This window comes from Ranitomeya imitator, chromosome 1 (genome assembly GCF_032444005.1).
Source record: "Ranitomeya imitator isolate aRanImi1 chromosome 1, aRanImi1.pri, whole genome shotgun sequence".
NCBI lineage: Eukaryota > Metazoa > Chordata > Amphibia > Anura > Dendrobatidae > Ranitomeya > Ranitomeya imitator.
Genome location: NC_091282.1, coordinates 584250287 through 584270655, shown reverse-complemented (window position 1 = coordinate 584270655; position 20369 = coordinate 584250287).

Sequence of the window (20369 nt, the reverse complement as noted above, 5' to 3'; positions counted from 1 at the left end):
GTATCTCCTATACTAATAGAGCCGCATGCTCACCGGTTTGCCAAATGCTGTAGGTCTATGGACTGAACAAGAAACCACCAAAAAATTTAACCTGTCATCATTCTAACAAAAGTTAGGACGCTTCGTTTGAAATGATTTCTCCATGCCTTTTATGCAATGGTAAAAGCACTATGGGGAAAAGTGTGATATGTTTTCAGGTATCTCCTATACTAAGAGTCGGATGCCCACTGGTTTCCCACATGCTGTAGGCCTATGGACTGAACAAGAAACCACCAAAAATTTTAACCTGTCATCATTCTAACAAAAGTTAGGACGCTTCGTTCGAAATGATTTCTCCATGCATTCTATGCATTGGTAAAAGCACTATGGGGAAAAGTGTGATATGTTTTCAGGTATGTCCTATACTAAGAGTCGGATGCTCATCGGTTTGCCACATGCTGTAGGCCTATGGACTGAACAAGAAACCACCAAAAATTTTAACCTGTCATCATTCTAATAAAAGTTTGGACGCTTCGTTTGAAATGATTTCTCCATGCATTTTATGCATTGGTAAAAGCATTTTGGGGAAAAGTGTGATATGTTTTCAGGTATCTCCTATACTAATAGAGCCGCATGCTCACCGGTTTGCCACATGCTGTAGGCCTATGGACTGAACAAGAAACCACCAAAAAATTTAACCTGTCATCATTCTAACAAAAGTTTGGATGCTTCGTTTGAAATGATTTCTCCATGCATTTTATGCAATGGTAAAAGCACTATAGGGAAAAGTGTGATATGTTTTCAGGTATCTCCTATACTAAGAGTCGGATGCCCACTGGTTTCCCACATGCTGTAGGCCTATGGACTGAACAAGAAACCACCAAAAATTTTAACCTGTCATCATTCTAACAAAAGTTAGGACGCTTCGTTCAAAATGATTTCTCCATGCATTCTATGCATTGGTAAAAGCACTATGGGGAAAAGTGTGATATGTTTTCAGGTATGTCCTATACTAAGAGTCGGATGCTCATCGGTTTGCCACATGCTGTAGGCCTATGGACTGAAGAAGAAACCACCAAAAATTTTAACCTGTCATCATTCGAACAAAAGTTAGGACGCTTCGTTCGAAATGTTTTCTCCATGCATTTTATGCATTGGTAAAAGCACTATAGGGAAAAGTGTGATATGTTTTCAGGTATCTCCTATAGTAATAGAGTCGGATGGTCACCGGTTTGCCACATGCTGTAGGCCTATGGACTGAACCAGAAACCACCAAAAATTTTAACCTGTCATCGTTCTAACAAAAATTTGGACGCTTCATTTGAAATGATTTCTCCATGTATTTTATGCAATGGTAAAAGCACTATGGGGAAAAGTGTGATATGTTTTCAGGTATCTCCTATACTAAGAGTCGGATGCCCACTGGTTTCCCACATGCTGTAGGCCTATGGACTGAACAAGAAACCACCAAAAATTTTAACCTGTCATCATTTTAACAAAAGTTAGGACGCTTCGGTCGAAATGATTTCTCCATGCATTTTATGCATTGGTAAAAGCACTATGGGGAAAAGTGTGATATGTTTCACATGTACCCATTCAAATGGAGACGTTTATTCTCAGCGAGGTAGGTTTAGAGTAGGACCTCGTATAAGAGAGATGCCGTAAAGTGGCTACGAGGTACACATAAAATTGGCCATTTTTATGCGCTAAAAGCTCTCATTTTTCATATTTCTAGTGCAGTAATGTAGTTTAAATTTCGTGTTTTCAAGTTTGCATGTTTTGGCGCTGCAGTGTGCTGCCCTGTTTATTTGACTATATACGAGTTGGCGACTCTGGGTTCAGCACCTGTTCACACTCAGTCTATGTTTGGATGTGCAGATCAGGTTTTTTGAAATGTATTCTCTAGCCTTCTGATCGTGCACTCCCTGCCTCCTAGCTTCAGGTGTTTTAATTATAGTAGGTCCAATACCCCTCCACAGTGAGAGAGAATTTGAGTCCAAGGAGAGGTTTCACATGTACCCATTCAGATGGAGACGTTTATTCTCAGCGAGGTAGGTTTAGAGTAGGGCCTCGTATAAGAGAGATGCCGTAAAGTGGCTACGAGGTACACATAAAATTGGCCATTTTTATGCGCTAAAAGCTCTCATTTTTCATATTTCTAGTGCAGTAATGCAGTTTAAATTTCGTCTTTTCAAGTTTGCATGTTTTGGCGCTGCAGTGTGCTGCCCTGTTTATTTGACTATATACGAGTTGGCGACTCTGGGTTCAGCACCTGTTCACACTCAGTCTATGTTTGGATGTGCAGATCAGGTTTTTTGAAATGTATTCTCTAGCCTTCTGATCGTGCACTCCCTGCCTCCTAGCTTCAGGTGTTTTAATTATAGTAGGTCCAATACCCCTCCACAGTGAGAGAGAATTTGAGTCCAAGGAGAGGTTTCACATGTACCCATTCAGATGGAGACGTTTATTCTCAGCGAGGTAGGTTTAGAGTAGGACCTCGTATAAGAGAGATGCCGTAAAGTGGCTACGAGGTACACATAAAATTGGCCATTTTTATGCGCTAAAAGCTCTAATTTTTCATATTTCTAGTGCAGTAATGCAGTTTAAATTTCGTGTTTTCAAGTTTGCATGTTTTGGCGCTGCAGTGTGCTGCCCTGTGTATTTGACTATATACGAGTTGGCGACTCTGGGTTCAGCACCTGTTCACACTCAGTCTATGTTTGGATGTGCAGATCAGGTTTTTTGAAATGTATTCTCTAGCCTTCTGATCGTGCACTCCCTGCCTCCTAGCTTCAGGTGTTTTAATTATAGTAGGTCCAATACCCCTCCACAGTGAGAGAGAATTTGAGTCCAAGGAGAGGTTTCACATGTACCCATTCAGATGGAGACGTTTATTCTCAGCAAGGTAGGTTTAGAGTAGGACCTCGTATAAGAGAGATGCCGTAAAGTGGCTACGAGGTACACATAAAATTGGCCATTTTTATGCGCTAAAAGCTCTCATTTTTCATATTTCTAGTGCAGTAATGCAGTTTAAATTTCGTGTTTTCAAGTTTGCATGTTTTGGCGCTGCAGTGTGCTGCCCTGTTTATTTGACTATATACGAGTTGGCGACTCTGGGTTCAGCACCTGTTCACACTCAGTCTATGTTTGGATGTGCAGATCAGGTTTTTTGAAATGTATTCTCTAGCCTTCTGATCGTGCACTCCCTGCCTCCTAGCTTCAGGTGTTTTAATTATAGTAGGTCCAATACCCCTCCACAGTGAGAGAGAATTTGAGTCCAAGGAGAGGTTTCACATGTACCCATTCAGATGGAGACGTTTATTCTCAGCGAGGTAGGTTTAGAGTAGGACCTCGTATAAGAGAGATGCCGTAAAGTGGCTACGAGGTACACATAAAATTGGCCATTTTTATGCGCTAAAAGCTCTCATTTTTCATATTTCTAGTGCAGTAATGCAGTTTAAATTTCGTGTTTTCAAGTTTGCATGTTTTGGCGCTGCAGTGTGCTGCCCTGTTTATTTGACTATATACGAGTTGGCGACTCTGGGTTCAGCACCTGTTCACACTCAGTCTATGTTTGGATGTGCAGATCAGGTTTTTTGAAATGTATTCTCTAGCCTTCTGATCATGCACTCCCTGCCTCCTAGCTTCAGGTGTTTTAATTATAGTAGGTCCAATACCCCTCCACAGTGAGAGAGAATTTGAGTCCAAGGAGAGGTTTCACATGTACCCATTCGGATGGAGACGTTTATTCTCAGCGAGGTAGGTTTAGAGTAGGACCTCGTATAAGAGAGATGCCGTAAAGTGGCTACGAGGTACACATAAAATTGGCCATTTTTATGCGCTAAAAGCTCTCATTTTTCATATTTCTAGTGCAGTAATGCAGTTTAAATTTCGTGTTTTCAAGGTTGCATGTTTTGGCGCTGCAGTGTGCTGCCCTGTTTATTTGACTATATACGAGTTGGCGACTCTGGGTTCAGCACCTGTTCACACTCAGTCTATGTTTGGATGTGCAGATCAGGTTTTTTGAAATGTATTCTCTAGCCTTCTGATCATGCACTCCCTGCCTCCTAGCTTCAGGTGTTTTAATTATAGTAGGTCCAATACCCCTCCACAGTGAGAGAGAATTTGAGTCCAAGGAGAGGTTTCACATGTACCCATTCGGATGGAGACGTTTATTCTCAGCGAGGTAGGTTTAGAGTAGGACCTCGTATAAGAGAGATGCCGTAAAGTGGCTACGAGGTACACATAAAATTGGCCATTTTTATACGCTAAAAGCTCTCATTTTTCATATTTCTAGTGCAGTAATGCAGTTTAAATTTCGTGTTTTCAAGGTTGCATGTTTTGGCGCTGCAGTGTGCTGCCCTGTTTATTTGACTATATACGAGTTGGCGACTCTGGGTTCAGCACCTGTTCACACTCAGTCTATGTTTGGATGTGCAGATCAGGTTTTTTGAAATGTATTCTCTAGCCTTCTGATCGTGCACTCCCTGCCTCCTAGCTTCAGGTGTTTTAATTATAGTAGGTCCAATACCCCTCCACAGTGAGAGAGAATTTGAGTCCAAGGAGAGGTTTCACATGTACCCATTCAGATGGAGACGTTTATTCTCAGCAAGGTAGGTTTAGAGTAGGACCTCGTATAAGAGAGATGCCGTAAAGTGGCTACGAGGTACACATAAAATTGGCCATTTTTATGCGCTAAAAGCTCTCATTTTTCATATTTCTAGTGCAGTAATGCAGTTTAAATTTCGTGTTTTCAAGTTTGCATGTTTTGGCGCTGCAGTGTGCTGCCCTGTTTATTTGACTATATACGAGTTGGCGACTCTGGGTTCAGCACCTGTTCACACTCAGTCTATGTTTGGATGTGCAGATCAGGTTTTTTGAAATGTATTCTCTAGCCTTCTGATCGTGCACTCCCTGCCTCCTAGCTTCAGGTGTTTTAATTATAGTAGGTCCAATACCCCTCCACAGTGAGAGAGAATTTGAGTCCAAGGAGAGGTTTCACATGTACCCATTCAGATGGAGACGTTTATTCTCAGCGAGGTAGGTTTAGAGTAGGACCTCGTATAAGAGAGATGCCGTAAAGTGGCTACGAGGTACACATAAAATTGGCCATTTTTATGCGCTAAAAGCTCTCATTTTTCATATTTCTAGTGCAGTAATGCAGTTTAAATTTCGTGTTTTCAAGTTTGCATGTTTTGGCGCTGCAGTGTGCTGCCCTGTTTATTTGACTATATACGAGTTGGCGACTCTGGGTTCAGCACCTGTTCACACTCAGTCTATGTTTGGATGTGCAGATCAGGTTTTTTGAAATGTATTCTCTAGCCTTCTGATCATGCACTCCCTGCCTCCTAGCTTCAGGTGTTTTAATTATAGTAGGTCCAATACCCCTCCACAGTGAGAGAGAATTTGAGTCCAAGGAGAGGTTTCACATGTACCCATTCGGATGGAGACGTTTATTCTCAGCGAGGTAGGTTTAGAGTAGGACCTCGTATAAGAGAGATGCCGTAAAGTGGCTACGAGGTACACATAAAATTGGCCATTTTTATACGCTAAAAGCTCTCATTTTTCATATTTCTAGTGCAGTAATGCAGTTTAAATTTCGTGTTTTCAAGGTTGCATGTTTTGGCGCTGCAGTGTGCTGCCCTGTTTATTTGACTATATACGAGTTGGCGACTCTGGGTTCAGCACCTGTTCACACTCAGTCTATGTTTGGATGTGCAGATCAGGTTTTTTGAAATGCCACATGCTGTAGGCCTATGGACTGTACAAGAAACCAACAAAAAATTTAACCTGTCATCATTCTAACAAAAGTTAGGACGCTTCGTTTGAAATGATTTCTCCATGCATTTTATGCATTGGTAAAAGCACTATGGGAAAAAGTATGATATGTTTTCAGGTATCTCCTATTCTAAGAGTCAGATGCTGACCGGTTTGCCACATGCTGTAGGCCTACGGACTGAACAAGAAACCACCAAAAATTTTAACCTGTTATCATTCTAATAAAAGTTCGGACGGTTCGTTTGAAATGATTTCTCCATGCATTTAATGCATTGGTAAAAGCACTATGGGGAAAAGTGTGATATGTTTTCAGGTATCTCCTATACTAATAGAGTTGGATGCTCACAGGTTTGCCACATGCTGTAGGCCTATGGACTGAACAAGAAACCACCAAAAATTTTAACCTGTTATCATTCTAATAAAAGTTCGGACGGTTCGTTTGAAATGATTTCTCCATGCATTTAATGCATTGGTAAAAGCACTATGGGGAAAAGTGTGATATGTTTTCAGGTATCTCCTATACTAATAGAGTTGGCTGCTCACAGGTTTGCCACATGCTGTAGGCCTATGGACTGAACAAGAAACCACCAAAAATTTTAACCTGTCATCATTCTAATAAAAGTTCGGACGCTTCGTTTGAAATGATTTCTCCATGCATTTTATGCATTGGTAAAAGCATTTTGGGGAACAGTGTGATATGTTTTCAGGTATCTCCTATACTAATAGAGCCGCATGCTCACCGGTTTGCCACATGCTGTAGGCCTATGGACTGAACAAGAAACCACCAAAAAATTTAACCTGTCATCATTCTAACAAAAGTTTGGATGCTTCGTTTGAAATGATTTCTCCATGCATTTTATGCAATGGTAAAAGCACTATAGGGAAAAGTGTGATATGTTTTCAGGTATCTCCTATACTAAGAGTCGAATGCCCACTGGTTTCCCACATGCTGTAGGCCTATGGACTGAACAAGAAACCACCAAAAATTTTAACCTGTCATCATTCTAACAAAAGTTAGGACGCTTCGTTCGAAATGATTTCTCCATGCATTCTATGCATTGGTAAAAGCACTATGGGGAAAAGTGTGATATGTTTTCAGGTATGTCCTATACTAAGAGTCGGATGCTCATCGGTTTGCCACATGCTGTAGGCCTATGGACTGAACAAGAAACCACCAAAAATTTTAACCTGTCATCATTCTAATAAAAGTTCAGACGCTTCGTTTGAAATGATTTCTCCATGCATTTTATGCATTGGTAAAAGCATTTTGGGGAAAAGTGTGATATGTTTTCAGATATCTCCTATACTAATAGAGCCGCATGCTCACCGGTTTGCCACATGCTGTAGGCCTATGGACTGAACAAGAAACCACCAAAAAATTTAACCTGTCACCATTCTAACAAAAGTTTGGATGCTTCGTTTGAAATGATTTCTCCATGCATTTTATGCAATGGTAAAAGCACTATAGGGAAAAGTGTGATATGTTTTCAGGTATCTCCTATACTAAGAGTCGGATGCCCACTGGTTTCCCACATGCTGTAGGCCTATGGACTGAACAAGAAACCACCAAAAATTTTAACCTGTCATCATTCTAACAAAAGTTAGGACGCTTCGTTCGAAATGATTTCTCCATGCATTCTATGCATTGGTAAAAGCACTATGGGGAAAAGTGTGATATGTTTTCAGGTATCTCCTATACTAAAAGTCGGATGCCCACTGGTTTCCCACATGCTGTAGGCATATGGACTGAACAAGAAACCACCAAAAATTTTAACCTGTCATCATTCGAACAAAAGTTAGGACGCTTCGTTCGAAATGTTTTCTCCATGCATTTTATGCATTGGTAAAAGCACTATAGGGAAAAGTGTGATATGTTTTCAGGTATCTCCTATACTAATAGAGTCGGATGGTCACCGGTTTGCCACATGCTGTAGGCCTATGAACTGAACAAGAAACCACCAAAAATTTTAACCTGTCATCGTTCTAACAAAAGTTAGGACGCTTCATTTGAAATGATTTCTCTTGCATTTTATGCATTGGTAAAAGCACTATGGGGAAAAGTGTGATATGTTTTCAGGTATCTCCTATACTTATAGAGCCGCATGCTCACCGGTTTGCCACATACTGTAGGCCTATGGACTGAACAAGAAACCACCAAAAAATTTAACCTGTCATCATTCTAACAAAAGTTAGGACGCTTCATTTGAAATGATTTCTCCATGCCTTTTATGCAATGGTAAAAGCACTATGGGGAAAAGTGTGATATGTTTTCAGGTATCTCCTATACTAAGAGTCGGATGCCCACTGGTTTCCCACTTTCTGTAGGCCTATGGACTGAACAAGAAACCACCAAAAATTTTAACCTGTCATCATTCGAACAAAAGTTAGGACGCTTCGTTCGAAATGTTTTCTCCATGCATTTTATGCATTGGTAAAAGCACTATAGGGAAAAGTGTTATATGTTTTCAGGTATCTCCTATACTAATAGAGTCAGATGGTCACCGGTTTGCCACACGCTGTAGGCCTATGGACTGAACAAGAAACCACCAAAAATTTTAACCTCTCATCGTTCTAACAAAAGTTAGGACGCTTCGTTTGAAATGATTTCTCTTGCATTTTATGCATTGGTAAAAGCACTATGGGGAAAAGTGTGATATGTTTTCAGATATCTCCTATACTAATAGAGTCTGATGCTCACCGGTTTGCCACATGCTGTAGGCCTTACGGACTGAACAAGAAACCAACAAACATTTTAACCTGTCATCATTCTGACAAAAGTTAGGACGCTTGGTTCGAAATGATTTCTCCATGCATTTTTTGCATTGGTATAAGCACTATGGGGAAAAGTGTGATATGTTTTTAGGTATCGCCTATACTAATAGAGTCGGATGCTCACCGGTTTGCCACATGCTGTAGGCCTATGGACTGAACAAGAAACCACCAAAAATTTTAACCTGTCATCATTCTAACAAAAGTTAGGACGCTTCATTCGAAATGATTTCTCCATGCATTTTATGCATTGGTAAAAGCACTATGGGGAAAAGTGTGATATGTTTTCAGGTATCTCCTATACTAATAGAGTCGGATGCTCACCGGTTTGACACATGCTGTAGGCCTATGGACTGAACAAGAAACCACCAAAAATTTTAACCTGTCATCATTCTAACAAAAGTTAGGACGCTTCGTTCAAAATGATTTCTCCATGCATTTTATGCATTGGTAAAAGCAGTATGGGGAAAATGTTGTGAATTCAGCTTTTGGGCTCCCTCTGGTAGTTGTAGAGGGTAATGCAGTTGTGTCTGGATTGCAGGAGTGGACATGTGTATCTACTAATTGCAGAACGGACTGGGGTATATACCTTTGCAGGATCCTTTAATCAGTGCCAGTTGTCCATTGTTCTTGAAGGATTCACTTCCCTGCTGGTCTCTCCAGTTTGCTGTGTTTTTCTACAAACATAAGTCCTGGCTTTGTTTTTTCTGTCCACCTGCAGTGGACCTTATAGGTCTGTGCATTTTCATATTTTTGTCTTGTCCAACTTGGTCTGTGAAGGATTTTTTGCAGCCTAGCTATTTCTCTGGAGATGCAGATATACCCCCCATGTCTTTAGTCAGATGTGGTGATCCGTATTTTCTGTGGTGGATATTTTCTAGTGTTTTTGTACTGACCGCATAGTACTCTGTTCTATTCTTTCTTTTTAGCTAGTATGGCCTCCTATGCTAAAATCTGATTTCATATCTGTGTATGTTTTTTCCCTCTTCTCTCACAGTCAATATTTGTGGGGGGCTATCTATCCTTTGGGGATTTTCTCTGAGACAAGATAGGTTTCCTGTTTCTGTCTTTAGGGGTAGTTAAATCTTAGGCTGTGCCGAGGGGTCTAGGAAGAGTTAGGTACCCCCCACGGCTGCTTTTAGTTGCGCTGCTAGGTTCAGGGTTTGCGGTCAGTACAGGGACCACCTTCTCCAGAGTACGTCTCATGCTGCTCCAAGGCCACCAGATCATTACAGGAAAAGTGTGATATGTTTTCAGGTATCTCCTATACTAAGTCGGATGCTCACCGGTTTGTCACATGCTGTAGGCCTATGGACTGAACAAGAAACCACCAAAAATTTTAACCTGTCATCATTCTAACAAAAGTTAGGACGCTTCGTTCGAAATGTTTACTCCATGCATTTTATGCATTGGTAAAAGCACTATGGGGAAAAGTGTGATATGTTTTCAGGTATTTCCTATACTAAGAGTCGGATACTCACCGGTTTGCCACATGCTGTAGGCCTATGGAATGAACAAGAAACCACCAAAAATTTTAACCTGTCATTCTAACAAAAGTTAGGACGCTTCGTTTGAAATGATTTCTCCATGCATCTTATGCAATGGTAAAAGCACTATGGGGAAAAGTGTGATATGTTTTCAGGTATCTCCTATACTAATAGCGTCGGATGCTCACCGGTTTGCCACATGCTGTAGGCCTATGGACTGAACAAGAAACCACCAAAAAATTTAACCTGTCATCATTCTAACAAAAGTTAGGACGCTTCGTTAGAAATGATTTCTCCATGCATTGGTAAAAGCACTATGGGGAAAAGTGTGATATGTTTTCAAGTATCTCCTATACTAATAGAGTTGGATGTTCACAGGTTTGCCACATGCTGTAGGCCTATGGACTGAACAAGAAACCAACAAAAAATTTAACCTGTCATCATTCTAACAAAAGTTAGGATGCTTCGTTTGAAATGATTTCTCCATGCATTTTATGCATTGGTAAAAGCACTAAGGGGAAAAGTGTGATATGTTTTCAGGTATCTCCTATACTAATAGAGCCGCATGCTCACCGGTTTGCCACATGCTGTAGGCCTATGGACTGAACAAGAAACCACCAAAAATTTTAACCTGTCATCATTCTAATAAAAGTTCGGACGCTTCGTTTGAAATGATTTCTCCATGCATTTTATGCATTGGTAAAAGCACTATGGGGAAAAGTGTGATATGTTTTCAGGTATCTCCTATACTAGGAGTCGGATGCCCACTGGTTTCCCACTTGCTGTAGGCTTATGGACTGAACAAGAAACCACCAAAAACTTTAACCTGTCATCATTCTAACAAAAGTCAGGACGCTTCGTTCGAAATGATTTCTAAATGCATTCTATGCATTGGTAAAAGCACTATGGGGAAAAGTGTGATATGTTTTCAGGTATCCCCTATACTAAGAGTCGGATGCTCACCGATTTGCCACATGCTGTAGGCCTATGGACTGAACAAGAAACCACCAAAAATTTTAATCTGTCATCATTCGAACAAAAGTTAGGACGCTTCGTTCGAAATGTTTTCTCCATGCATTTTATGCATTGATAAAAGCACTATAGGGAAAAGTGTGATATGTTTTCAGCTATCTCCTATACTAATAGAGTCGGATGGTCACCGGTTTTCCACATGCTGTAAACCTATGGACTGAACCAGAAACCACCAAAAATTTTAACCTGTCATCGTTCTAACAAAAGTTAGGACGCTTCGTTTGAAATGATTTCTCTTGCATTTTATGCATTGGTAAAAGCACTATGGGGAAAAGTGTGATATGTTTTTAGGTTTCTCCTATACTAATAGAGTCGGATGCTCACCGATTTGCCACATGCTGTAGGCCTACGGACTGAACAAGAAACCAACAAAAAATTAACCTGTCATCATTCTAACAAAAGTTGGGACGCTTTGTTCGAAATGATTTCTCCATGCATTTTATGCATTGGTAAAAGCAGTATGGGGAAAATGTTGTGAATTCAGCTTTTGGGCTCCCTCTGGTAGTTGTAGAGGGTAATGCAGTTGTGTCTGGATTGCAGGAGTGGACATGTGTTTCTACTAATTGCAGGACGGACTGGGGTATATAGCTTTGCAGGATCCTTTAATCAGTGCCAGTTGTCCATTGTTCTTGAAGGATTCACTTCCCTGCTGGTCTCTCCAGTTTGCTGTGTTTTTCACAAAGATAAGTCCTGGCTTTGTTTTTTCTGTCCACCTGCAGTGGACCTTATAGTTCTGTGCATTTTCATGTTTTTGTCTTGTCCAGCTTGGTCTGTGAATGATTTTTTAAAGCCTAGCTATTTCTCTGGAGATGCAGATATACCCCCCATGTCTTTAGTTAGATGTGGTGATCCGTATTTCTTGTGGTGGATATTTTCTAGTGTTTTTGTACTGACCGCATAGTACTCTGTTCTATTCTTTCTTTTTAGCTAGTATGGCCTCCTATGCTAAAATCTGATTTAATATCTGTGTATGTTTTTTCCCTCTCCTCTCACAGTCAATATTTGTGGGGGGCTATCTATCCTTTGGGGATTTTCTCTGAGGCAAGATAGGTTTCCAGTTTCTGTCTTTAGGGGTAGTTAGAGCTTAGGCTGTGCCGAGGGGTCTAGGGAGAGTTAGGTACCCCCCACGGCTGCTTTTAGTTGCGCTGCTAGGTCCAGGGTTGCGGTCAGTACAGGGACCACCTTCTCCAGAGGACGTCTCATGCTGCTCCAAGGCCACCAGATCATTACAGGAAAAGTGTGATACGTTTTCAGGTATCTCCTATACTAAGTCGGATGCTCACCGGTTTGTCACATGCTGTAGGCCTATGTACTGAACAAGAAACCACCAAAAATTTTAACCTGTCATCATTCTAACAAAAGTTAGGACGCTTCGTTAGAAATGATTTCTCCATGCATTGGTAAAAGCACTATGGGGAAAAGTGTGATGTTTTCAGGTATGTCCTATACTAATAGAGTTGGCTGCTCACAAGTTTGCCGCATGCTGTGGGCCTATGGACTGAACAAGAACCCACCAAAAATTTTAACCTGTCATCATTCTAACAAAAGTTAGGACGCTTCGTTTGAAATGTTTTCTCCATGCATTTTATGCATTGGTAAAAGCACTATGGGTAAAAGTGTGATATGTTTTCAGGTATCTCCTATACTAATAGAGTTGGATGCTCACAGGTTTGCCACATGCTGTAGGCCTATGGACTGAACAAGAAACCATCAAAAATTTTAACCTGTCATCATTCTAATAAAAGTTCGGACGCTTCGTTTGAAATGATTTCTCCATGCATTTTATGCATTGGTAAAAGCACTATGGGGAAAAGTGTGATATGTTTTCCGGTATCTCCTATACTAATAGAGCCGCATGCTCACCGGTTTGCCACATGCTGTAGGCCTATGGACTGAACAAGAAACCACCAAAAAATGTAACCTGTCATCATTCTAACAAAAGTTTTGACGCTACGTTTGAAATGATTTCTCCATGCATTTTATGCAATGGTAAAAGCACTATGGGGAAAAGTGTGATATGTTTTCAGGTATCTCCTATACTAAGAGTTGGAAGCCCACTGGTTTCCCACATGCTGTAGGCCTATGGACTGAACAAGAAACCACCAAAAATTTTAACCTGTCATCATTCTAACAAAAGTTAGGACGCTTCGTTCGAAATGATTTCTCCATGCATTCTATGCATTGGTAAAAGCACTATGGGGAAAAGTGTGATATGTTTTCAGGTATCTCCTATGCTAAGAGTCGGATGCTCATCGGTTTGCCACATGCTGTAGGCCTATGGACTGAACAAGAAACCACCAAAAATTTAACCTGTCATCATTCGAACAAAAGTTTAGACGCTTCGTTCGAAATGTTTTCTCCATGCATTCTATGCATTGGTAAAAGCACTATAGGGAAAAGTGTGATATGTTTTCAGGTATCTCCTATACTAATGGAGTCGGATGGTCACTGGTTTGCCACATGCTGTAGGCCTATGGACTGAACAATAAACCACCAAAAATTTTAACCTGTCATCGTTCTAATAAAAGTTAGGATGCTTCGTTTGAAATGAATTCTCTTGCATTTTATGCATTGGTAAAAGCAGTATGGGGAAAATGTTGTGAATTCAGCTTTTGGGCTCCCTCTGGTAGTTGTAGAGTGTAATGCAGTTGTGTCTGGATTGCAGGAGTGGACATGTTTATCTACTAATTGCAGAACGGACTGGGGTATATAGCTTTGCAGGATCCTTTAATCAGTGCCAGTTGTCCATTGTTCTTGAAGGATTCACTTCCCTGCTGGTCTCTCCAGTTTGCTGTGTTTTTCTACAAAGATAAGTCCTGGCTTTGTTTTTTCTGTCCACCTGCAGTGGACCTTATAGTTCTGTGCATTTTCATGTTTTTGTCTTGTCCAGCTTGGTCTGTGAAGGATTTTTTGCAGCCTAGCTATTTCTCTGGAGATGCAGATATACCCCCCATGTCTTTAGTTAGATGTGGTGATCCGTATTTTTTGTGGTGAATATTTTCTAGTGTTTTTGTACTGACCGCATAGTACTCTGTTCTATTCTTTCTTTTTAGCTAGTATGGCCTCCTATGCTAAAATCTGATTTAATATCTGTGTATGTTTTTTCCCTCTCCTCTCACAGTCAATATTTGTGGGGGGCTATCTATCCTTTGGGGATTTTCTCTGAGGCAAGATAGGTTTCCTGTTTCTGTCTTTAGGGGTAGTTAGATCTTAGGCTGTGCCGAGGGGTCTAGGGAGAGTTAGGTACCCCCCACGGCTGCTTTTAGTTGCGCTGCTAGGTCCAGGGTTTGCGTTCAGTACAGGGACCACCTTCTCCAGAGTACGTCTCATACTACTCCAAGGCCACCAGATCATTACAGGAAAAGTGTGATACGTTTTCAGGTATCTCTTATACTAAGTCGGATGCTCACCGGTTTGTCACATGCTGTAGGCCTATGGACTGAACAAGAAACCACCAAAAAATTTAACCTGTCATCATTCTAACAAAAGTTAGGACGCTTCGTTTGAAATGTTTTCTCCATGCATTTTATGCATTGGTAAAAGCACTATGGGTAAAAGTGTGATATGTTTTCAGGTATCTCCTATACTAATAGAGTTGGATGCTCACAGGTTTGCCACATGCTGTAGGCCTATGGACTGAACAAGAAACCACCAAAAATTTTAACCTGTCATCATTCTAATAAAAGTTCGGACGCTTCGTTTGAAATGATTTCTCCATGCATTTTATGCATTGGTAAAAGCACTATGGGGAAAAGTGTGATATGTTTTCAGGTATCTCCTATACTAATAGAGCCGCATGCTCACCGGTTTGCCACATGCTGTAGGCCTATGGACTGAACAAGAAACCACCAAAAATTTAACCTGTCATCATTCGAACAAAAGTTAGGACGCTTCGTTCGAAATGTTTTCTCCATGCATTTTATGCATTGGTAAAAGCACTATAGGGAAAAGTGTGATATGTTTTCAGGTATCTCCTATACTAATAGAGTCGGATGCTCACCGGTTTGCCACATGCTATAGGCCTTACGGACTGAACAAGAAACCAACAAACATTTTAACCTGTCATCATTCTGACAAAAGTTAGGACGCTTGGTTCGAAATGATTTCTCCATGCATTTTTTGCATTGGTAAAAGCACTATGGGGAAAAGTGTGATATGTTTTCAGGTATCTCCTATACTAATAGAGTCGGATGCTGACCGGTTTGCCACATGCTGTAGGCCTATGGACTGAACAAGAAACCACCAAAAATTTTAACCTGTCATCATTCTAACAAAAGTTAGGACGCTTCGTTTGAAATGATTTCTCCATGCATTTTATGCATTGGTAAAAGCACTATGGGGAAAAGTGTGATATGTTTTCAGGTATCTCCTATACTAATAGAGTCGGATGCTCACCGGTTTGCCACATGCTGTAGGCCTATGGACTGAACAAGAAACCACCAAAAATTTTAACCTGTCATCATTCTAACAAAAGTTAGGATGCTTTGTTCGAAATGATTTCTCCATGCATTTTATGCATTGGTAAAAGCAGTATGGGGAAAATGTTGTGAATTCAGCTTTTGCGCTCCCTCTGGTAGTTGTAGAGGGTAATGCAGTTGTGTCTGGATTGCAGGAGTGGACATGTGTATCTACTAATTGCAGAACGGACTGGGGTATATAGCTTTGCAGGATCCTTTAATCAGTGCCAGTTGTCCATTGTTCTTGAAGGATTCACTTCCCTGCTGGTCTCTCCAGTTTGCAGTGTTTTTCTACAAAGATAAGTCCTGGCTTTGTTTTTTCTGTCCACCTGCAGTGGACCTTATAGTTCTGTGCATTTTCATGTTTTTCTCTTGTCCAACTTGGTCTGTGAAGGATTTTTTGCAGCCTAGCTATTTCTCTGGAGATGCAGATATACCCCCCATGTCTTTAGTCAGATGTGGTGATCCGTGTTTTCTGTGGTGGATATTTTCTAGTGTTTTTGTACTGACCGCATAGTACTCTGTTCTATTCTTTCTTTTTAGCTAGTATGGCCTCCTATGCTAAAATCTGATTTCATATCTGTGTATGTTTTTTCCCTCTCCTCTCACAGTCAATATTTGTGGGGGGCTATCTATCCTTTGGGGATTTTCTATGAGGCAAGATAGGTTTCCTGTTTCTGTCTTTAGGGGTAGTTAGATCTTACGCTGTGCCGAGTGGTCTAGGGAGAGTTAGGTACCCCCACGCTGCTTTTAGTTGCGCTGCTAGGTTCAGGGTTTGCGGTCAGTACAGGGACCACCTTCTCCAGAGTACGTCTCATGCTGCTCCAAGGCCACCAGATCATTACAGGAAAAGTGTGATATGTTTTCAGGTATCTCCTATACTAAGTCGGATGCTCACCGGTTTGTCAATGCTGTAGGCCTATGGACTGAACAAGAAACCACCAAAAATTTTAACCTGTCATCATTCTAACAAAAGTTAGGACGCTTCGTTCGAAATGTTTCCTCCATGCATTTTATGCATTGGTAAAACCACTATGGGGAAAAGTGTGATATGTTTTCAGGTATCTCCTATACTAAGAGTCGGATACTCACCGGTTTGCCACATGCTGTAGGCCTATGGACTGAACAAGAAACCACCAAAAATTTTAACCTGTCATTCTAACAAAAGTTAGGACGCTTCGTTTGAAATGATTTCTCCATGCATCTTATGCAATGGTAAAAGCACTATGGGGAAAAGTGTGATATGTTTTTAGGTATCTCCTACACTAATAGAGTCGGATGCTCACCGGTTTGCCACATGCTGTAGGCCTATGGACTGAACAAGAAACCACCTAAAATTTTAACCTGTCATCATTCTAACAAAAGTTAGGATGCTTCGTTAGAAATGATTTCTCCATGCATTGGTAAAAGCACTATGGGGAAAAGTGTGATATGTTTTCAGGTATCTCCTATACTAATAGAGTTGGATGCTCACAGGTTTGCCACATGCTGTAGGCCTATGGACTGAACAAGAAACCAACAAAAATTTAACATGTCATGATTCTAACAAAAGTTAGAATGCTTCGTTTGAAATGATTTCTCCATGCATTTTATGCATTGGTAAAAGCACTATGGGGAAAAGTATGATTTGTTTTCAGGTATCTCCTATACTAAGAGTCAGATGCTGACCGGTTTGCCACATGCTGTAGGCCTACGGACTGAACAAGAAACCACCAAAAATTTTAACCTGTCATCATTCTAATAAAAGTTCGGACGCTTCGTTTGAAATGATTTCTCCATGCATTTTATGCATTGGTAAAAGCACTATGGGGAAAAGTGTGATATGTTTCACATGTACCCATTCAAATGGAGACGTTTATTCTCAGCGAGGTAGGTTTAGAGTAGGACCTCGTATAAGAGAGATGCCGTAAAGTGGCTACGAGGTACACATAAAATTGGCCATTTTTATGCGCTAAAAGCTCTCATTTTTCATATTTCTAGTGCAGTAATGCAGTTTAAATTTCGTGTTTTCAAGTTTGCATGTTTTGGCGCTGCAGTGTGCTGCCCTGTTTATTTGACTATATACGAGTTGGCGACTCTGGGTTCAGCACCTGTTCACACTCAGTCTATGTTTGGATGTGCAGATCAGGTTTTTTGAAATGTATTCTCTAGCCTTCTGATCGTGCACTCCCTGCCTCCTAGCTTCAGGTGTTTTAATTATAGTAGGTCCAATACCCCTCCACAGTGAGAGAGAATTTGAGTCCAAGGAGAGGTTTCACATGTACCCATTCAGATGGAGACGTTTATTCTCAGCGAGGTAGGTTTAGAGTAGGACCTCGTATAAGAGAGATGCCGTAAAGTGGCTACGAGGTACACATAAAATTGGCCATTTTTATGCGCTAAAAGCTCTCATTTTTCATATTTCTAGTGCAGTAATGCAGTTTAAATTTCGTCTTTTCAAGTTTGCATGTTTTGGCGCTGCAGTGTGCTGCCCTGTTTATTTGACTATATACGAGTTGGCGACTCTGGGTTCAGCACCTGTTCACACTCAGTCTATGTTTGGATGTGCAGATCAGGTTTTTTGAAATGTATTCTCTAGCCTTCTGATCGTGCACTCCCTGCCTCCTAGCTTCAGGTGTTTTAATTATAGTAGGTCCAATACCCCTCCACAGTGAGAGAGAATTTGAGTCCAAGGAGAGGTTTCACATGTACCCATTCAGATGGAGACGTTTATTCTCAGCGAGGTAGGTTTAGAGTAGGACCTCGTATAAGAGAGATGCCGTAAAGTGGCTACGAGGTACACATAAAATTGGCCATTTTTATGCGCTAAAAGCTCTCATTTTTCATATTTCTAGTGCAGTAATGCAGTTTAAATTTCGTGTTTTCAAGTTTGCATGTTTTGGCGCTGCAGTGTGCTGCCCTGTTTATTTGACTATATACGAGTTGGCGACTCTGGGTTCAGCACCTGTTCACACTCAGTCTATGTTTGGATGTGCAGATCAGGTTTTTTGAAATGTATTCTCTAGCCTTCTGATCGTGCACTCCCTGCCTCCTAGCTTCAGGTGTTTTAATTATAGTAGGTCCAATACCCCTCCACAGTGAGAGAGAATTTGAGTCCAAGGAGAGGTTTCACATGTACCCATTCAGATGGAGACGTTTATTCTCAGCAAGGTAGGTTTAGAGTAGGACCTCGTATAAGAGAGATGCCGTAAAGTGGCTACGAGGTACACATAAAATTGGCCATTTTTATGCGCTAAAAGCTCTCATTTTTCATATTTCTAGTGCAGTAATGCAGTTTAAATTTCGTGTTTTCAAGTTTGCATGTTTTGGCGCTGCAGTGTGCTGCCCTGTTTATTTGACTATATACGAGTTGGCGACTCTGGGTTCAGCACCTGTTCACACTCAGTCTATGTTTGGATGTGCAGATCAGGTTTTTTGAAATGTATTCTCTAGCCTTCTGATCGTGCACTCCCTGCCTCCTAGCTTCAGGTGTTTTAATTATAGTAGGTCCAATACCCCTCCACAGTGAGAGAGAATTTGAGTCCAAGGAGAGGTTTCACATGTACCCATTCAGATGGAGACGTTTATTCTCAGCGAGGTAGGTTTAGAGTAGGACCTCGTATAAGAGAGATGCCGTAAAGTGGCTACGAGGTACACATAAAATTGGCCATTTTTATGCGCTAAAAGCTCTCATTTTTCATATTTCTAGTGCAGTAATGCAGTTTAAATTTCGTGTTTTCAAGTTTGCATGTTTTGGCGCTGCAGTGTGCTGCCCTGTTTATTTGACTATATACGAGTTGGCGACTCTGGGTTCAGCACCTGTTCACACTCAGTCTATGTTTGGATGTGCAGATCAGGTTTTTTGAAATGTATTCTCTAGCCTTCTGATCATGCACTCCCTGCCTCCTAGCTTCAGGTGTTTTAATTATAGTAGGTCCAATACCCCTCCACAGTGAGAGAGAATTTGAGTCCAAGGAGAGGTTTCACATGTACCCATTCGGATGGAGACGTTTATTCTCAGCGAGGTAGGTTTAGAGTAGGACCTCGTATAAGAGAGATGCCGTAAAGTGGCTACGAGGTACACATAAAATTGGCCATTTTTATACGCTAAAAGCTCTCATTTTTCATATTTCTAGTGCAGTAATGCAGTTTAAATTTCGTGTTTTCAAGGTTGCATGTTTTGGCGCTGCAGTGTGCTGCCCTGTTTATTTGACTATATACGAGTTGGCGACTCTGGGTTCAGCACCTGTTCACACTCAGTCTATGTTTGGATGTGCAGATCAGGTTTTTTGAAATGTATTCTCTAGCCTTCTGATCGTGCACTCCCTGCCTCCTAGCTTCAGGTGTTTTAATTATAGTAGGTCCAATACCCCTCCACAGTGAGAGAGAATTTGAGTCCAAGGAGAGGTTTCACATGTACCCATTCAGATGGAGACGTTTATTCTCAGCAAGGTAGGTTTAGAGTAGGACCTCGTATAAGAGAGATGCCGTAAAGTGGCTACGAGGTACACATAAAATTGGCCATTTTTATGCGCTAAAAGCTCTCATTTTTCATATTTCTAGTGCAGTAATGCAGTTTAAATTTCGTGTTTTCAAGTTTGCATGTTTTGGCGCTGCAGTGTGCTGCCCTGTTTATTTGACTATATACGAGTTGGCGACTCTGGGTTCAGCACCTGTTCACACTCAGTCTATGTTTGGATGTGCAGATCAGGTTTTTTGAAATGTATTCTCTAGCCTTCTGATCGTGCACTCCCTGCCTCCTAGCTTCAGGTGTTTTAATTATAGTAGGTCCAATACCCCTCCACAGTGAGAGAGAATTTGAGTCCAAGGAGAGGTTTCACATGTACCCATTCAGATGGAGACGTTTATTCTCAGCGAGGTAGGTTTA